Source organism: Protopterus annectens, chromosome 1.part0 (assembly GCF_019279795.1).
Source record: "Protopterus annectens isolate FY-2018-M chromosome 1.part0, PAN1.0, whole genome shotgun sequence".
In the NCBI taxonomy this organism is placed as follows: domain Eukaryota; kingdom Metazoa; phylum Chordata; order Ceratodontiformes; family Protopteridae; genus Protopterus; species Protopterus annectens.
In genome coordinates, this window is record NC_056725.1 from 1,500,064,957 (window position 1) to 1,500,085,418 (window position 20,462).

A 20,462-nucleotide genomic window follows, 5' to 3' on the forward strand; every position below is an offset into this window, starting at 1 on the left:
ATGTTTTGTCCCCATTGGGAAATTTTGGGTTTTTACTTGGGAACACTGGTGTAGGGCTGTACCCATTTCACAGTTGCATGTAGCATTCTCCAGTGGATGATTGTCATTATTGGTGGGGGGTAAGGCATGTTCTATACCCACATCCCTCACGGGCGGGACTACGGATTATCTGCCAAACAACACCGAGCCCCATTTCTGCATACCCACGATCCCATGGCTGCAGTCCTCGACGGTACCCATTATACATTCTTCATGTGTGCGGGACTGAGATGTGGACGCACATCTATGGACACGGCCATATGGGTATTTCTGCCCATATGTTCTGCGTTTCATGGACACCTGTCATCAACCTTAAACACGCTGGTGGTGCATATGTCTAACAGTGCCGTAGTCATGGCTGTTACGCCATCAGCGTCGCTTCCTCCATCACGTTTATCTTGCTTAGGGCTACATTTTTGGGTCCTACAATGGACACCAATGTGCATATGTAAAGTGTAGAACCGGTTGGACTGTGTCCATCTGGCCAGTGGGTTTGACTGCTGCTGTATGTTCCCCAATCGCGGGTGTGTGTTTGACTACACATATGTTGTGCTACGACATCCAGTTCTTTCAAACCTGACACCGAATGGTGTACAGCCAAAGATGCAGGTTAGCAACTGCTTTACATAATCCTCTGAAGTCACAATACGAAATATCCGCCACTGTATTGTCAAATTAACACCACCATGACATGTGGATCCTATTAATTCATTGAAGGATGTTCTTTATATGTGGGTACGCCATAGCTTGACCATCCTATAACCGTCCTAGTTGACGTTGGTGGTGTGCCATTACTATGTGTTCCTCAGATCGCCCATTTGTTCTGCAGTATGTAAGCAAGTGAACCCCATTTTCTTGCTGGCAGATTGAGTGCTGTCTACGCCGGTATTCACACGCCGGTCTGGCTTTGTATGGGGGGTATGTACTGTGGTCCCTATCTGTATTTTCTGTCTTATGCCTTACTGCAGCTGTGGAATGACACCAGGTTTGCAGTTATGGGTGACCATCTTGGTCGTACGTTTGTCCGTCCATAGGAAATGCCTACTGGACACTGGTATAGGGCTGTACACATTTCACAGCTGCATTTAGCATTCTCCGGTGGATGATTTGCATTATTAGTGGGGAGTAACGCATGTGCTATACCCACATACCTCCCACGGGGTGGTACAACGGATTATCTGCCAATCAACATCGAGCCCCATTTCTGCATACCCATGATCCCATGTCTGCAACCCTCGACGGTACCCATTGCACATCCTTCATGTGTGCGGGAATGGGATGTGGACGCACGTCTATGGACTCGGCAACCTGGGGAGTCCTATTCATATGTCCTGCATTTCATGGACACTTGTCATCAACCTTGAACACGCTGGTGGTGCACATATCTAGCTGTGCCGTAGTCACGGCTATCAGTTCTTCTGGGTCTCTAGATCGCTGCCTGTTCACATTGCATACAGATAAATTTTTTGGTCCTACAATGGACACCAATGTGCATGTGTAAAGTGTAGAACTTATTGGACTGTGTCCATCTGGCCAGTGGGTTTGACTGCTGCTGTATGTTCAGCAATCACGGATGTCTGTTTGAGTACCCATATTATGTAGTGCTATGTAAACCGGGTTTTCCGCCACTGAACACAAATGTTGTAATTCCAATGATGCAGGCTAACAATTGCTTTAACTTATCCGCAGATATCCCATTGGGACATTCCCGCCTCTGTATTGTCAAATTAACACGAATGAAACATGTAGATCCTATTAATTCATTGAAGGATGTTCTTTATATGTGGGTACGCCATAGCTTAACCATCCTATAACCTTCCTAGTTGACGTTGTTGGTGTGCCATTAGTATGTGTTCCGCAGGTCGCCCATTTGTTCCGCGGTATGGCAGCGAGTGATCCCCATTCACTTGCTGGCAGATTGAGTGCTGTGTACTCCGGTATTCGCACGGCGGTCTGACTTTGTATGTGGAGTCTCTACTGTAGTCCCTATCTGTATTCCCTGTGTTTTGCCTTACTACAGCTGTGTGATTCCACCAGGTTTGCAGTTATGGGTGCCATCTTGGCCGTACGTTTGTCCATCCATGGGAACTGCCTAATGGACACTGGTATAGGGCTGTACACATTTCAATGCTGCATTTAGCATTCTCCGGTGGATGATTTGCATTATTAGTGCGGAGTAACGCATATGCCATACCCACATCCCTCACACGGGGCGGGACAACGGATCATCTGCCAATCAACTCCGACACCCATTTCTGCATACCCATGATCCCATGGCTGCAACCCTCGACAGTACCCATTGCATATCCTCCATGTGTGCGGGAATGGGATGTGGACGCACATCTATGGACTCGACAATCTGGGGATTTCTGTGCATATGTCCTGCATTTCATGGACAGTTGTCATCAACCTTGAACATGCTGGTGGTGCATATATGTAGCTGTGCCGTAATCACGGCTGTCACATCATCTGGGTCTCCCGAACGCAGCTGGTTGACATTGCGTACGGATAAATTTTTGGGTCCTACAATGGACACAAATGTGCATATGTAAAATGTAGAACATGTTGGACTGTGTCCATCTGGCCAGTGGTAGTGACCGCTGCTGTATGTTCCCCAATCGCGGATGTGTGTTTGACTACACATATTATGTTGTGCTACGAAACCCATGTTCTACTACGATTAACCCAAATGGTATTAATGTAATGCTGCAGGTTGGCAACTGCTTTAAGTAATCCTCAGAAGACCCAGTAGGACATTTACACTACTGTATTGTCAATATAACACAGCCAGAACATGTAGACCCTATTGATTCATTGAAGGATGTTCTTTATAAGCGGGAACGCCAGTGTTTAAACATCCTCTGACATTCCTAGTTGACATTGTTGGTGTGCCATTGGTATGTGTTCCACTGGTCGCCCATTTGTTCCGCAGTATGGCAGCGAGTAATCCCCATGTTGTTGCTGGCAGATTGAGTGCTGTGTACGCCGGTATTCGCACGACGGTCTGGATTTCTATGGGGAGTGTCTACTGTAGTTGCCATCTGCATTTCCTGTGTTATGCCTTACTGCAGCTGTGTAATTCCACCGGGCTTGCAGGTATGGGTGCCATCCTGGTTGTAGGCCTGTCCATCCATGGGGATTGCCTACTGGACACTGTTATGGCCTGTACACATTCCACACCTGCATTTAGCATTATCCGGTGGATGCTTTGCATTATTAGTGGGGAGTAGGTCATGTGCTACACCCACATCCCTCCCACGGGGCGGGACAGCGGATTATCTGCCAAACAACACCGAGCCCCATTTCTGCATACCCAAGATCCCATGGCTGCAACCCTCGACAGTACCCATTACACATCCTTCATGTGTGCGGGACTGGGATGTGGACGCACATGTATGGACACGTTGATCTGGGGATTTCTGTTCATATGTCCTGCATTTCATGGACACCTGTCATCAACCTTAAACACGCTGGTGGTGCATATGTCTAACTGTGCCGTAGTCACGGCTATCGCATCATCTGGTGGTCGGAAACGGCTGGATGGAGTTCTGTTAGGAGGTATTTTTGGGTCCTACAATGGACACAAATGTGCATATGTGAAGTTAGATATTGCTGGACTGTGTCCAACTGGCCAGTGGTTTGACTGCTGCTGCATGTTCCCCAATCGCGGATGTCTGTTTGACTACCCATTCTACGTGGTGCTACGTAAACCAGGTGTTTTAGAACTGTGAACAAATGGTGTACATCCAAAGATGCAGGTTAGCAACTGCTTTAAATAAACCTCAGACGTCCCAATAGGACATATCCGTCACTGTATTTTCAACATAACACCACCGGAACATGTTGATCCCTATGTATTCATTGAAGCATGTTTTCTTTATAGGTGGGAACGCCATAGTTTACATATCCTAGTTGACGTTGTTGGTGTGCCATTAGTATGTGTTCCACAGGTCACCCATCTGTTCCGCAGTATGGTAGCGAGTGCTCCCCATTTTGTTGCTGGCAGATTGAGTGCTGTGTACGCCGGTGTTCACACGGCGGTCCGACGTTGTATGGGGAATGTCAGCTGTAGTCCCTATGTGTATTTCCTGTGTAATGCCTTACTGCGGCAGTGTAATTCCACCGGGTTTGCAGTTATGGGTGCCATCTTAGTCGTACGCTTGTCCATCCATGTGAATTGCCTACTGGACACTGGTATAGGGCTGTACACATTTCACACCTGCATTTAGCATTCTCCGGTGGATGCTTTGCATTATTAGTGGGGAGTAAGGCAGGTGCTACGCCCACATCCCTCCCACGGGGCGGGACAATGGATTACCTGCCAAACGACACCGAGCCCTGTTTCTACATACCCAGGATCCCTTATCTTCAACAGTCGAAAGTACCCATTACACATCCTTCATGTGTGCAGGACTGGGATGTGGACGCACTTCTATGGACTCGGAACTCTGGGGATTTCTGTGCATATGTGCTGCATTTCATGGACAGCTATCATCCACATTGAACACGCTTGCGGTGCATATGTCTAGCTGTGCCATGGTCACGACTATCGGTTCTCGTGGGTGGACGATGAAGGCTGGCACGCATTCCGTACGGGAAAATTTTTGGGTCCTACAATGGACACCAATGTGCATATGTAAAGTGTAGAGCTTGTCGGACTGTGTCCATGTGGTCAGTGGTTTTGACTGCTGCTGTGTGTTCACCAATCGCGGATGTCTGCTTGACTACCCATAGTGTGTAGTGCTACAGAAACCATGTTTTCCAAAACCGGTACCAAATGGTGTACATCCAATGATGCAGGTTAACAACCGCTTTACATAATCCCCAGAGGTCCCAGTAGGGAAGTATCGCCACTTCATTGTCGGAATGACACCTCCATACCAAGTACATCACGGGCACTTTGGCCCGGTCTTACCGGCCATTTGCAAGTGTAATTAGCAGACACATGTCAATACATGTATAATAATACATATTGTAATACCGACGTTAATCTATGTTATTTGGACAATGGCTTCTGCTATTGACATACGTTGCTGTGGGTGTTGCCGGTTACCATACACATGGCTTTCTCAAAGGCCGAATTCACAATTCTGAACACTACTGTGGTCTCCTTTAAGGACCCTGAGCCAGTGGTCAACAGTACTGCAGCCACTGCATCACTTACATATGCCGTCTACCGGTACCTACAGGACTGCATGGATCAGGCATTCCCTTACCCAACTGTGGTTCATTGTACCAATGCCAAGCATCCAGTGTGGTGTACCCCAGCCATACACAAGCTGTACAACGAGAGGAGGTGGCTACTACAAGGCAGAGCAGACACCTTGTGAGGTATGACACCCTTGCTCATGATATGTGTAGAGCTACAGGCTGTCATGACATGGTCCGGGGCAGGTTCCACAGATATATCTCCATGGACCTGGCAGACAATCATACAGCCTTCATTTGCTATGCTGGACACCTGGGCGGTAACTCACACATATGCTCTGACTGGGTTCACAATGATGTGGGGTTTAGTGAACATACACACATTGCCAACATACGGGCTGACAGGTTCGGTGAAGACATCTCCACCCCCTCCCCCCCACATGGAGAGATGTCTGTACCAGCGGTTTGTGGTCCCTGAATGTTCTGTGACGCACGGGTGGGACATGCTCTCTCCAGGGTAGTGGACATAGCATCCGTGGGACCAGCTGGTGTCCCGACTGTGTACTCCGTGATCTCATTGAGGAATTAGACCCACAGTTAGGACAGCTGTTTATTCCTAGCCTCACCTCGGGTAACGTACCCAAGTTGTGTCGCACGGCGACTGTAGTCCCACTTCAAAGGGCCAGTGCCTCCACTGACCCTGGTTATTACTGTCCCATTACCATGAGGAGACCTATCTGCAAAGACATGGGGAGGGATCATACTGCGGCTCATAGATGACGACATAGGGGACCTGCATACTTTGCATCCAACCCGGTTTGGCTTGGTCAGGGGCAGTTCATGCGTTTAAATCCTGGTTGACGTTTTAGGGACAGTCACCGAGGCCATTGATGGAGGTCTTGCAGTCCATACAGCCTACCCCGACCTGGCAAAGGCCTTCGACACAATACCCCCCTCGGGTATCATTGATAAACCCATCGGCTTGGATGTGAACACGTACATCGCAGGCTGGGTTGCAAACTGGCTAGGTGACATGACCCACGCGGTCATAGTTGCTGGCAGCATGTTGGACCTACTGCCTGTCGCAGGCGGTGTCCCACGGGGCTCTGCCCTGGGTCCACTCTTTTTCTACATCTACATTTCCACAGTACAGGCACACACAGGGGTGTTATGGCTGACATTGTTTGTAGATGACTGCGAACCGGGTGCCATAGTGGGACGGACATCTGACACAGATATCCTTCAAAGGGGCCTCCCAGATATGTATATCTGCTGTCAGGGACATGGCCTACATCTAAATGCCAGGTAATGCAAAGTCATACCCGTCGAGGAGAACGAGGTCACCCCTGTCCGGCATATGGGTGGCAGTCCACTGAGCATGGGGGTAATTATCAGGGATCTGGGGACCCAGGTTGTCGGTCACCATTCGTTCGACACACACATTGCTATCGTGGTTCGGTAGAACTTCTACATTGCCCACCTGTTCGTGCAGGGATTCACATCTAGATCAGGGTAGGTCATTGTCTCCTTGTACTCATTACGTGTTATACCTATGATTGAATACATTGCCCCATTCCGAGGGTATTTGACCCGACACCTACAGCAGCTGAGAAGGCCCCATAGGTTAATCATCAGACAGATGCAGGGTGTCAGGGATTTGTGTTATGCTGCCCCACTGTTAGGACTCCTGCTCCATTCAGTCACATACCTCTTGTTCGGTGTTGACCTGTGCCTGACATACGAGGCCATGTCGACCCATATTTGATGACTATGCTTCACCTACTGGATCTACATCCCTCGGAACCACAAGGGCAGGTGACGTGAACCTTGACACGGTCATTAATAGGATGTGTTGGAGTGACACATACGTCACCCAGACACTCACTATGCTGTGGATCTACATCACAGTACATGTGAGGCAGAGATCCTTGCTAGCCTTGTTCGAGGGGATCTTGTCCGTTGGATGGGGATTGCAGATATACCCCAGGGATTACATCATTGTCACTGCTTGACAGAGGTACAGCAATATCATAGGCATTTTATCTCCGGACCGGAAGGTTGGCAAAGGAATCCTAACTATGGCCTAGGGTTATGGCTGACCTTGGGTAGATAGCCTACCCTGTACCTATGGACCTATGAACCTATGTTCATAGTTTGTCCCATTTACACTTGTCTATCCCCTATCCTCTTTCTCATGTGTATATTTCTGTGGCACGTGATTGACCTCTGTATTACCTGCAGGTATGCTTTCTACAGTGCACATACGTCACGGTTGATTACAGTGTATCTGTGTCCCTACCACTGTGATACTGAGGAATACCAAACATCCTTCACAGCATTACATGCATATGTCCATTCTATTATTCTTTGGCCTATGGGGGGGTGTTAAGGCAACGGTTACACGTGTCCCTGTTTGTGCACGCGTCATGGTGGTCTTTGACCAGCCTCCGTTGCGGTCGTGGGATGGACGGTAGTGTTGGTGTGTGTTTGGCATGTGTTTTCACTGCCGGTACATCTGTGGGAGGTCTGGTTGGCACATGTTCCTCTTTGCAGGGGGCCCCATCCTGGAGTTTTGTGTCATGCATCTACAATTGGCACGTGCCATATGTCCTGTGCTATTCCCACAGTTGTGTATGCCTTCATGCATTACTACTGCGTGTTACTGGCTGTTTGTATGTGGTACACATGGCGATTGTGGTGGTTGGCTTGGCCTATTCCCATGCTATGACATACACATCTGTCAATTAAGTTGTTAAAATCAGACTGTAACACTCATTAGGCTTTTCAAAATGACAGTCAATAACACAGGAAGCTCAGTTTCACAACGTTTTAATAGTGTACACCAGGAGGCAAATAACTATGCAGTACAAGTATAGAGTTTTGTCTGACTCTATACAGGAAGCAGCTTTGTTTCTATTGTGTTTACAATCAGCTTTTGCCCACCTTAATGACGTGGTCAGTCACAGGGCATTTACATCACTATAGTCCACAATATTCTATTCATACGAAGGTGCTGAGGTAATGCTTATTAAAAGTTTTCCCATGAGAATAGCACAGCCTTGCAAGGCACCTGGTCAATTACAATGTCCTTCTGTAAATGTTGCTCTTTCAAGGTTCCAAGCCTGTTCGGATACAATAGTCAGTTCATTTCCTAATCGTTCCTTTGTCTCTCTGGTGAGCAGCTGTACTCTATCTTCGATAGAGCTCACAAGGCCATCCTCCTCAGTGGAAGGAAGAAAGATATACATGTACATACATTTATTATTCTCTAACCCAGCAGATAATTAATGCTGAATGACATAAGCCTGCTGAACTGGTTACTGCCAGGGTCAGAGTTCAATCACACTGCAGCTATGCTTCAGGCAATTACATGCAAGATCATTTCTACTGCCATATTGTAAAGTAGAATAAAATGCATTATATACTATTTGCTTCTAAACTAGCACTTCATATATGTTTAGATATATATATTTTTCTAACATTCCCCCTCCTTTTAATGCTTTTTATTCTATCCAGAAACATAAACAACATTATTTCATTCCTAGCCTCTTCCTTTCTGGAACTTTTAACTAGGCAAGTCATTTGTTTTACATTTCAGAAAGAATTTCATTTGGTATTGACAGATTCAGATCCAGGTCTTGATACCTAGTCTCGGTTACAGATACGTCAACAAAGTCCCTAACTAATCCTTTCATACAGGGTATCCCACAACAGACACATGCTCCCAATATGAGCAAAACAACACAAATGGCAATCAAGATATTCATTAGGATTGAACCCCATCCACAAAATGGATTCTGGAAAAAGTTTGTCAGTGGGTTTGGGCCTGGTTCCGCCATGGCTGATACCTGCTGTATTACCTCTAGGTGGTCGTTGATCTCGTGCTTATTATCTGGTATGTACGCACAGCATTCTTCTTTGATAAGCGCGCGCGTACCACCTCTTGCCGCCAGGGTGCAGTCAAGAGCCATTCGATTTTGCAGCACAACAGTTCTCATTGCATTCAGTTCATCAGTCACAAGTTCGAGAGCGGAAAGGTCGCATTGCTCATTACTTCGAGAGGTTTTGACAACTTCCTCAGTTCCCAGATTGATTTGACTGCTCCATAGTCTGTGATTATTCCAGCCCAGGATATGACACTGTCACTCAAGTCCATATGAGTCAATTTTCCTTTATCTCTTACGGATGAATGATCTTTCCGACCAGCTTCGATTTTACCCACTGGATTAGTAGGTTTCTCGACTGAGTTCCCAGTTCTTTGAGCTATATCTCTTACATTTCGTATCTTACCCAGAGGCAATTCTGCAGTATGTCTTATGGCTGGAACCAGATAACCCAAAAAACAACTGCCGGACCAATTCTCAGGTAACCATTGATATGATTTTTTTCCCACAAACAAAATAACAATATTCTACTTTAGTACTGATGCGGGTTAACTCTGAATGAAACATTTTCCTGTCTATAACAGACAACTGTTTATACGATTCAGGATTTTTCTGCACATCTTTCAACGTTGTTCTCATTAAGCTTACATACGACTCCTATATTGTGCTACAACTAGTACTCTCATCTTTGGCTTTTAGATAACATTTGTAAGACACAGTTATGTTACAATCACTCCAACCAACTTGGAGTGTATCATTTTTATAGAGACAAACAATTCCTTTTTGTGTAACAGGTAAGTACAGTGCCACTTTGTCCTGTGATCTCACAGAACCTGTATCACAAAGTAGATTTTCACAGGTCTCATTTATCCCCAAGGGGACAGCAGACATCAAATGTCCTCCATATGCTGTAGGTATGGCAGTACAAACCCAGCAATTTGAAATGTTCATAGTCTCTACATACACACGCTTCATGGCTAAGTATGTGTTAAAGTTGGGATGCCAATCTGTGGCCAGTTCATCACGTTTCATCATGTATATCTGTGTAGTTATATGCAGGAAAGATCCCAGCAAAAGAAAAGTCACCACAAACATGGTTGATAGGTGTATGATCAGTCGGACAGTAAACCAATGTCTTTGGGGTTGCTTTGTATTTTTATACACTCTGGCCCTGGTCATTCTGTCTCTGTGGTATATCAGCTACGAAATGTTTCTAAAACTGAATATTCTTCACCGGTTTGCAATGGGTCAGGTGAACCCAGGACGACCTCTCCGCAACCTTTACTGCAGTGGGCATTGCCAACAGTACCTGGTACGGACCTTCCCACGTTGGACTCGTCCAGTTATTTATTTGGATAACTTTCAACCACACCCAGGATCCTGGAGTCAGCACTGCATCTGGCTCCGTTTGTTCTTTATCTGAAAAAGAGTTTAACTGAAAAACAATCGTATTGGTTAACAGTCCTTTCATATAACTGGCTAATGAGCCATCGACCTCCAGCTCTGCAGGCATGAGAGCTTTCCACTGTGGCACATAATATGCCCTTCCAAATACTACTTCAAAGGGGGTCAAACCCTTTACATTTGGAACTGTTCTCATGCTCAGCAATGCTAGAGGTAGACAGCAAATCCAATTCTTCTGAGCCTCACTCATCAACTTCCTCAACTTATTTTCTAAATCCCATTGTACCTCTCCACCAGTCCTGCTGACTGTGGGTGGTATGCGCATTGATTCTTCATGGAAATCCCAAAGAATCTCCCAGATTGCTGGATTGTCTGGTTCACAAACTGCGTTCCATTATCACTATAGATTCTTTCCGGTATGCCAGATCTAGGGATTATTTCTTTTACTAGGGCCTTTGCCGCTGTTGCTGCATCCGGATTCCTGGTTGGGAAAGCTTCTACCCATTTTGAAACATATCTATAATCACTAAACAGTATTTCTTCCCTTCACATTTATTCAGCTCTATAAAATCCAGACAAATAGTATGGAACGGATATGGTGGTGTAGGGAAACCCCCTCGCTTCGGTTGGAATGCTCCCTGTGCATGATGTTTACTGCAAATATGACACGCTGCACAAACTGTTTGTGTGTAGTTCGTAATTCCGTATGGTGGGAATATTCTGTTAACTTACTGTACCATCCCCCCTGTTGAGACATGGCTCTGCCCATGGCTCAACACAGCCACATATCTAATTAAATTAGACGGTAATATTGGCTTTTTCTCTTTGGAGATATACAGTCCATCTTCAAGGATTGCTCCTCGTCTTACCCACTTCTGTTTTTCTGCTTTCGTAGTTAATGTTTGCATTGTTTTAAACATTTCTAAATCTAACATCTCTGAGGGTTGTAATTCCTCATTCAAAAAGACAGTTTCTGAGTGTGAGGCTGCTTGTTTTGCAGCTGCATCAGCTCATGCATTACCTTTCGAAATCTTATCCTGTTGCTTTGTATGAGCTGCACATTTACAAATAGCTACTTTAGTAGGTAACTGAATGGAATCTAATAAATTCAAGATGAATTGCGCATGATTAATTGGTTTACCAGTGGATGTTATCATTCCCCTATTCTTCCACTGCTATGCAAAAACATGCACTGTAGAGAAAGCATACTGACTATCAGTATATATGTCCACACATCTGTTTTCCGCTAGAGTGCAAGCACGTGTTAAAGCTATCAATTCTGCTGCTTGAGCAGACAAGTTGTGCTGCAGGGGTTGGGCTTCTACAATCACAATATCAGTAACTACTGCATAACCTACTAGATTCTTTCCTGTAGGACCCTTTCTACATGATCCGTCCACATAAAATGTCACCTCTGCATCATCTAAGGGTATATCAGTGAGATCCTGTCTGGGTAAAGTTATTTGCTCCATTTCCTGTAGGCAACTGTGTGGTGTGCCATCCACAGGAGTCGGAAGTAACGTTGATGGATTTAATGTTGTACAACGTTCAATCACCATATGAGGTTGACTCAGGAGTATGGTCATACAAGACAGATGTCTAGCACGGGACAGGAATGCTATTTCCTATTGCAGCTAAATTATCGCAACTGCATGAGGCACTCTCAAAGTGAGAGGGTGGAATAATACCATTGATGCCGAAGCCTGTACTGCCATAGCAGCTGCAACAACTGCCTGTACACAATATGGCAATGACCGTGCCACTGGGTCCAACTGCGATGAGTAGTAAGCTATGGGGCGTGTCTTACTTCCATGCTGTTGCATCAAGACTGACGTCATATATCCCTGCTTACAATCTACAGTCTGAAAACATCTCTTATGATAGTTCAGGAGCCCTAAAACTGATGATGAAGCTATCAATCGTTTTAGTCTGCAAAAAGCTGTTTCTGCTACTGGAGTCCAATGTAGTATATCATGTGCTGCCATAGGTGTATTAAAGATTAAAGCAGCCAATACAGCCGATTCCAAAGCATAGTTTGGTATCCAGCTTCGACAAAAGTTAGTCGTCCCCAGGAAGGACATCATTTCCTTCTTGGTAGTTGGCTTGGGTGCTTGTACAATTGCTGCCTTCCTATCTTCATCTAATGTTCTACCCTCCTTGGATACCACATATCCCAGGTACTTGACCTGTATTCTCCAAAGATGCAATTTATGCTTGTTTACTTTATGTCCCTGTTCTGCTATATATTTCGATAATGCTATTGTAGCTTCCCTACATTGCTGCTGGGTAGGGGCCGCAAGCAGGATGTCATCCACATAAAGTAGAACTTGACTGCCCCCGGGTGGAGTAAACCCCGCCAGGTTGCTAGCCATCTCCTGTGCAAATATTGTTGGACTTTCACAGTATCCCTGCGGTAGCCGAGTATAGGTGTATCTGTTACCCTGAATGTAAAAGCAAACCAATACTGACTATCTGGATGTATAGGTATTGAAAAGGAAGCATTGCTTATATCTACCATGGTAAAATACTTCTGTTGCGGTTTCAAATCATTCAATATAGTGTGTGGGTCTGGCACCATCGGTGCCCTAGGTATTATTGCATGATTTACAGCTTGTAAATCCTGTACCATCCGCCATTCCCCATTTGCTTTTCTAACAGGAGGTAGAGGGGTATTGCATGGTGAATCTAAAGATTCTACCAGTATCCCTTTCTTGAGTTGTGCCGCTATGATAGGCTTGATTCCCTGCTGTGCATCCTTCCTCAAAGGTTATTGTTTCTTTTGCGATCTAAATGCTGACTTCGGTGTAATGGTTACTGGACGTGCTGTCCGAATAAGCCCTACATCTGATTTTCCTGTTGACCAAAGAGTGCCTGGAATGTCACACAAGGCTCTCTCTTCTTCTTTTAACAGGAACACCAATCAGCTGTCCTCACTCTGCTGTAAGTGTACAGCTGGACGTGCTTGCATTAGCCAATTTAATTTTTGCTTCTGTATTCCCTGTTCTGACAATTCTAAGTCGATTTGCCTTTCCCATCTTGTCACTTTTTCACCCAGGTCCACCCATCTGACATTTTTATGTTTGGTTACACTGACATGCGGTGGCCTGTTGGACTTATATAATCCCATGCATTCCTGAGGTAATGAACAACTCAGCACACTATTACCCTCAGTATCCCAGTACAAGGTTCGTAACACTGGTCTATTGGCAGGATTTCTGCACAATATTTGCTCATATTCCTTATCAGGCCCTGGTGTGCTACAATAGTACAGAGTACAATGTAACAAATGCTGCTGATCAATGTGAAGGGAGCGTACCTTACTGATGGCTACGTTCATCAGTTCCTCGGTTACTGCCCCTGGACCAGTCATGATGGGGTCATGGCTGTACCAATAATAGGATTCACCCTCCGATCGCACCACAAAAGTATCCATTTGCCTTTGTGCCTCCATACCCTTCATGGCAGGAACTACTGCTATGCCAAAGAGCTGCATAAGGTCTCTCCCCAGTAAATTTACTGGACATTTTGCAGAAAGTACTATTTTACTTCTCTGGGTCATACCTGAAACAGGGTCAGTTATTGCTATATCATGGGAAAGTGGCTCCCTGTATAGCTGCCCGTTTGCTGCTTTCACTAATATGTAGTCAGGTGATTCTGAGTGTTCCGGTAACTCTGAAGGGTGTATCAAAGTTCGTGATGCTCCTAAATCACACAGAAATCTCACTTCCTTCCCCTCCACCAGAAGTGTAACATCCGGTTTTGTGTACGCCAAATAGAGCCCCAAGCTCAACAAGGCTAATTCTAAAACTTCGTTTTCCTCATTTTCTACATCTGTTTGTACTTCATTTATTCCTTCTACTGCGTTTACATTTTCTCCCTGCCCATTAGTCTCTCCTGATGACTGTTGAACGTTATGACTGTCATATAGTCAATCCTCATCACTCCTATCCTTCCCTTCCGTGAGCGTTTTTTATTCAACCCGCAATCCCTTGCTAAATGTCCCCTCTTCCCGCAGTTAAAGCACTCACCTTTTCTCTTTCTTTCCTCAAACACCTCCGAGTCTCTATCAGAGCGTTTATTGCCCTGAGTGTTTCTCTTACCCTTTTTACCGGACTGTACTACAAAGACTTCTGCTCCGTCTTCAGCTGTGAAGACCTGCGTCTTCCTTTTCTTCTTACTGTTAAGATGTCTTTCAGCATGCCTAGCATACTCCAGTAAGGCTTGTAGCCTACTCGTTCAGTGATCTATCATATGCTTTGTAATAAAGCTACTGATAGGGGCAATGCAACCTTTCAAAAATGCATTTTTCAACTGTTGTTCATATGAACTATCATTTTTCTGATTTGCAGGAATAGGCATGCCACTATGGTTATTGAAACATTCCAATAATCTACCATAGTATCCATCTACAGTTTCATTATCTTGTTGTATGCACTGATTAATACAGGTCCAATCTACTCTAGGTTTCCATTTTTCAGTAATTCGGTCCGTAAGACCCTTCAACGTGGTGTCTAATTCTGCGTCACTATGTGGGAGTGGTTTAAGTTGCGCGTCACGAGCATTCCAGACGCCACAAACCATGTGCCAGTCTGGACCTATAATTTGTCTAATCACCTTCTCTACTTCTTCCCCATTTAAGTGGTAACTCATTCGCATACCTTGTACATGTTGTATAAACTTTTCACGATTACTTTGTGGATGGGGAAATCCCTCTGTAACTTTCCGGATATCTTCCGGTGTCCACGGTCTATACACTAGGAGAGTTGGGCCCTGGCCTTCCTGTCCTGCCTGAGGGTTCGGTACTTCAATTAATTGACAGATTTCCTCACTCTCTTCTAGTGACTCTCTTCTTAGTTGAGTGTCCCTAGGTGTTTTACGTGTTCGGGATCTAGTTTCAATAGCTTCTCTTACAAATGGTTGTTGTAATACCTCTGTTGCCACAGGATAACGTGGGGGGGGGACCAGCCTGCCCTCCCGCTTCATATCCTGGATGAGGTATCGGAGGGGGTGGAGGGGGAGGGGCCATCGCTACTACTGTATTATTATCTTCTTTGTCTAAGTATGATGCTTTCGTATTTTTAGTCTTCTGTTCCCTTCGGTTCACTTCCTCAATCCACCTATGTGCTTGAGGAATACCCAAATGTCGCTGTTTTTTCGCCTGACCTTCGCCGTCACATTTAAAGTGTTTCAAAAGTTTCACTAACGATATTTTGTCTAATATACCATCAAAGTCATATTTATTAACCCATTTTGCAAAATATCTCACATTATCTGCTCTCTGCAATTGCATATACTTCGCATCATCCGTCAAGGGCGGATCTCGCGATCTCTTAGTGCACTGATTTCCCATGTCTTCAGAAAGACTGTTACGTAACCCTTCTCTCGTACCACGTGGTATCTCCTTCCCTGTATCCACTGTAGTGTCTAGAATGACTGTTTACTCTGCTCTGTGTTCCCCTGATCTATGACCAAATGTAACAGTACTTCAATTTGTTCTCGACCTGCTATCACAAATCTTAACAACAACACAATGTAACCTGGTCCCTGATCTAAAACAGAGACAAAGAGGGAAACTCTCCTTACCTGAGCCTCCCATTTATGACTGCACGTTTTCTTCTTGGGATCCAGTTTTCCGCTTTTCAGCCACAGATCAGACAGTGGACAGCCTCTTTACACACAACAATTCAGTCGGAGGTCTTTTCACTCAAGAAGAACCATTTAGGCAACTTCTCCTGCGCAGATTTATTACCACCCATGCACTCTGACCTGTAGCTTACCAAGGGAATTCTGGCTAAGAAGGACCACAATGTCAAATAAGTTGTTAAAATCAGACTGTAGAAATCAGTAGGCTTTTCTACATGACAGTCAATAACACAGGAGGCTCAGGTTCACAACGTTTTACTAGTGTACACCAGGAGGCAAAAAACTATACAGTACAAGTATAAGAGTTTTGTCTGACTCTATACAGGAAGCAATTTGTTTATATAGTGTTTACAATCAGCTTTTGCCCACCTTACTGACGTGGTCAGTCACAGGGCATTTCTATCACTATAGTCCGCAATATTCTATTCATACGAAGGTGCTGAGGTAATGCTTTTAAAATGTTTTCCCATGAGAATAACACAGCCTTGCAAGGCACCTGGTCAATTACAGTGTCCTTCTGTAAATGTTGCTCTTTCAAGGTCCCTGGCCTGTTCGAATACAATAGTCAGTTCATTTCTTAATACGTTCCTTTGTCTCTCTGGTAAGGAGTTGTACTCTATCTTCGATAGAGCTCACAAGGCCATCCTCCTCAGTGGAAGGATGAAAGATATACATGTACATACATTTATTTTTCTCTAACCCAGCAGATAATTAATGCTGAAAGACATAAGCCTGCTGAACTGGTTACTGCCAGGGTCAGAGTTCAATCACACTGCAGCTAAGCTTCAGGCAATTACATGCAAGATCATTTCTACTGCCATATTGTAAAATAGAATAAAATGCATTATATACTATTTGCTTCTAAACTGGCACTTCATATGTGTTTATATATATATTTTTCTCACAACATCCATCCGGGCATATGCATGTTATTCCGTCCTTTGCGTTGGCCGTGGGTGTTTGGCTGTCCGGCAACGCTACTCTCAACATGTGATGTCCCACCTTCCCCGTCTGTGCCTGTGGCACCCTGTTAGGGCGTCCTGTTTGGTAGGCAGATGTTCCGCTATATGTGTTTGACATGTCTGCATAGCTAATCATCGGTACGGTGGTTGAACATCCCGCCTTGTCCAGATGTGTACAGTTATGTGCACCGTGGCGTGTGCACGCCTATGGGGTTTGGATGGGTCCATACCACATGCGGGATGTACACATTCTGCCGACACATTCACATGCAGCCATTTGCATATTTGTACCTGAGGTGGGTTGTTAACATGTGGGGTACATATTTGCCCGCGTGGCACTGCCTAAGACAATACTTCTTACCACATTTCAGGTATGCACATTGTGTGTAGGTGTGTAGCTGCACGAGGCTGCTAGCTGGGTTGGGTGCACGGTCGTACATGGGTGCGGGATACATGCTATGATGGGGCTATTGTGTATTACATTTGCATGCATGGGTTCTGCTTCTGGATATTACGCTTAGACATACGCCGTCCTGTGTATGCGACGAGCACGTTGCTGGGTGTGGTACATGTTGCTATGCACATGTTTGCCTGTGTTTAGGGTATCTTGTTTCCTTCTTGTTGTTATATCGACACGGCTACCCGGCTGTGTACTCTCACTACTGCTGGTGACCATTAGGGTTGCCACCTTTTCCAATGCCCAAAGTGGGACATCTTTTGTAGAAACATCGGATTTTGCAGGACAAAACATACCCACAGCAAGTAGAGATGAAAGAACTTCATCTTTTTGCCAAAATAAACGCTTATTCTTATAGCATTTGGGTTGCTTATTCTGTTTCTTATAACATGTATGTGTTTCAAATACAAAATAATTGTTTTATGCTACTATTAAGGTATATTGAGGAAATATTTTTGTCCTAAAATCTCAGGACATTTGCCATTTTTCGATTTTTGGGCGGGACAAAACTGTCAAAAGAGGGACTGTCCCTAGCAAAGTGAGACAGTTGGTAACCCTGGTGACCATGCCCATGTCGCTACTTCTATGTCGGTGCGGCTGACATGCTGCGGTACACCTTCACTGGGTATGCCCACTGACAGTGCATTGCGGGACGGACACGGTATTACGCGTATCCTTTGTTCCTTGGACGGGTACACTTAGGGCTTTGTGGGTTGTGTTTGCTTCTCCGTTTTGTTGGGACGGGTACTATGTTGCATACTCTGCGTGCGTTTCATTCTCCACGGGCCCTGGCTGGTGCGGTTACTATTACGGGCGGCCTGTGGAAGTCAGCACTTTAGGTTGCTCATCGCCTGCAGGCTTAGCCACGCCTCCGGACGCATCCTACTTGGGCTCGCTCACGTCCCTACGCACGTGTCTGTGGTTGCGGTGCGCACTCATTACTATGCATATGGCGCTGCTACGCCGACTATTCACTGCACCGCCGGCACAAGCCTTACACCGGCCTTGCGCCGAGCTTCATGAATCCCGGGGATTATCTTTAAATTTCCTGTGTATGGTTGTCACTATTTCTTCACTGTCAGTTCCCTTTAAAACAATATCCAAAAAAAAATCACTTGACTACTACAAGCTGATATATAAAATTCTAAGCCAAATCTATTAAGAGTTTAATTCAGCTGCAAATGTATTCACTTATTCATACCCAGTATAACAAATAAAAATTAAATTGTCTATTTATCTATAATATCAAAGAGCATACTTCCTAAGGAAAGAATTTGTGTGTAGATATATATATATATATATATATATATATATATATACTCTTGTTCAAACAGCCCCATCATAACATTTGCATACATGCGGGCAAAGGAAGCCCCCATGACAGTACCTTGTTTTTGATCGTATGTAGCCCCATTGAATTAAAAAAAATATATTTTTCAAACAGAATTCAGTCAATTCTATTATATATATAGCTACTGGCATATTGCCTAATGGAAATTCTAACGCTTCAATTCCATTATTATGTTTAATACTTGTATATAGACTTTTCACATCTATAACCAGACAATACATGTTCTTTACCCATTTTATATCCTATATTTTCTTAAAAAAATTAAATGTGTCTTTAATGTATGACATTTGTTTCTGCACTATATTCAGTAAATAATTATGTAGAAAAATCCCAGTCTTACTCAAAAAGTACTGACAGGCTGAGACTATAGGTCAACCTGGGCAGTTATGAAGATTGTTATGCACTTTTGGGACACAATAGAAGGTAGCCATCTCACATCCATCAATGTCAAACTTTCTATTAATGTCATCTTCTGAAAAATACCCCAAGTGAAAGCATTTATATAAAAGTTCCTGATAGGCTTGAATTGCTTGTTGGTATTTTATATCAACTATATCATATGTATTTGCATTGTTCAGGTGTTCGTAGCATATTTTAAGATACTGTGTACAGTGTAGTACAACCAACTTATTACTCTTATTGGATGGTTTAAATATTAATTCCTTCTTTGTACTTAAGTCTTGCAAAGCCTGCCATTCTAACTTGGTTAAATTATCATCTATACAATGCTTATGTTTGATAAATTCTCTATAAACATTTTCTACTACAAGCTGAACAATAGTGGAGAATTGCTGCACACCCAGCTCTGTCACCAACTCCCAGCACATCTGGAACCCAACCTGGCAGTACTGCCTCCACTGCCACTGCACTGCCTTCACCCTCAGTAGCAGTACCATGGCAGTTGGTGCTATGGTACCCTCTGGGAGTACTGGCAGATGTGGGGATTTTATCACCCACCAGGAGATGCCAGAGTTGGTGAGTAGGGTCATGCACTGCACCTCTGGTGCATGCCTATGCTGGATGGAGAGGCTGCTCCCCTTATGATCCATAGGAGAAGATATAAATCACCCCAACAGCCAGCGGAGTAAGAGGACAGTGATGACAGTCCTGTGGGAGAGGACATGATTCTCACTGTCCCCATGATTGATGGATATGAGCATCTGTTGTCCACCCCTAACCACAGTCATGGTGCTCCCCAACCTTTTGTGTCCTTCACCATCCCTGTGTCTTGTCTTGTTTGTCCTGTTTGTTTGCATCTGTTTCAACTACCCTCCTTACCTGACCCAGAATTACATACACCTCTTAGCCAACATTCCTCTCTTACTGAGGTAAAAAAAAAATGGGCACCACAAAACAACGTTGTCCCATATATAGATCTCTGCTTCACACACATGTCATGTTGACACACTTGATTTGGTTCAGTTGGCTATGCAACATAATTGCATTGTTGTCACCTCTCTTTGTTGAGGTGACAAGTCAAATTCAGCTAATATTTTGTACCATATTTTCATGTTACACTGTTGAAGAAATGGAAAGCTATGGTTCTTTCCTACCTCCCTCCGGCAAATTTCTAT